The sequence below is a fragment of the Echeneis naucrates genome, chromosome 15 (assembly GCF_900963305.1).
Source record: "Echeneis naucrates chromosome 15, fEcheNa1.1, whole genome shotgun sequence".
Taxonomy (NCBI): Eukaryota; Metazoa; Chordata; class Actinopteri; order Carangiformes; family Echeneidae; genus Echeneis; species Echeneis naucrates.
Window position 1 is genome coordinate 15,333,110 of NC_042525.1, and position 970 is coordinate 15,334,079.

Below are 970 nucleotides of genomic sequence, written 5' to 3' on the forward strand. Positions count from 1 at the left end.
GCCCTTATTCAGCAGATTTCAGAATCCTCTTGGTGTGAGATCCAACAAGGAAAATCATCCTTTTTTCAATTGCCTACACAACTCAGAATAAATCAGCATACTGCCGCTCATTTATTATTGCTACTAAAACATAGCTGTCTTCTGTCGGGAGTATCTGGGTTAAATTTTCAAAAAGGTTTAAAAGGTTATTTAGATTATTTAGATTATTTTGTCAGCACTTCCACAATAATGTTTAAAGTTCATAATCAGCTTCACAATGAAACATGATCACTGAAATGCTGCTGGAAAAAAAAACAAAAAAAACAAAAAACGTAACTTTTTAGGCTTGACTAGTCTATTTAACTCAGTTTAGTCTCAACATTTTATTGCTTTAAAAACCCAAATCAATTGTTCCATGACAGCAGCAAGATGACTTTTTTCATTGCACATACTGCACATTAGACCTGCTGTCTTTATACATGAGATCAGAAAATTTGTGAACTGATAATGCATCTGGAAATAGAAACAAGTACAACTCCTGCTGAAGACAAAAACACTACTATTACTTTCAGAAGTAGTTTGTGCTCCAGTACTAATATTTCTTTGTGAAACGTAAAATGCCTCTATTTTCTTCTCAGTCCAGCTAGACTGTACCTCTAAAGTCACTTAAAATCTGACTATGGCTTACAGCGCTTAGGATGGATTTAGTGCCAGTCCATGAGGCCAAGTCTGTGCTATTGATGAGCGGACTTCGAGCAGCAGGGATTACATGAAATGAAGTCCATCTGCCGGTTGTGAACACTGAGACTCGGAGAGCAGACATGTAGCAGGGCCGTGCAGCGCAGCCATTACGCCGGCAGGGGGAGGGCGAGCATGAAGGCAGATCAGGAGGTAAACATATAAATAAACAACCATAACCCGGAGTTCCCGGATGTACAGTACTGCTGCACCCTCCTCCTCCTCCTCCGCTCGGTGTCCCCTCCCAGCGGGT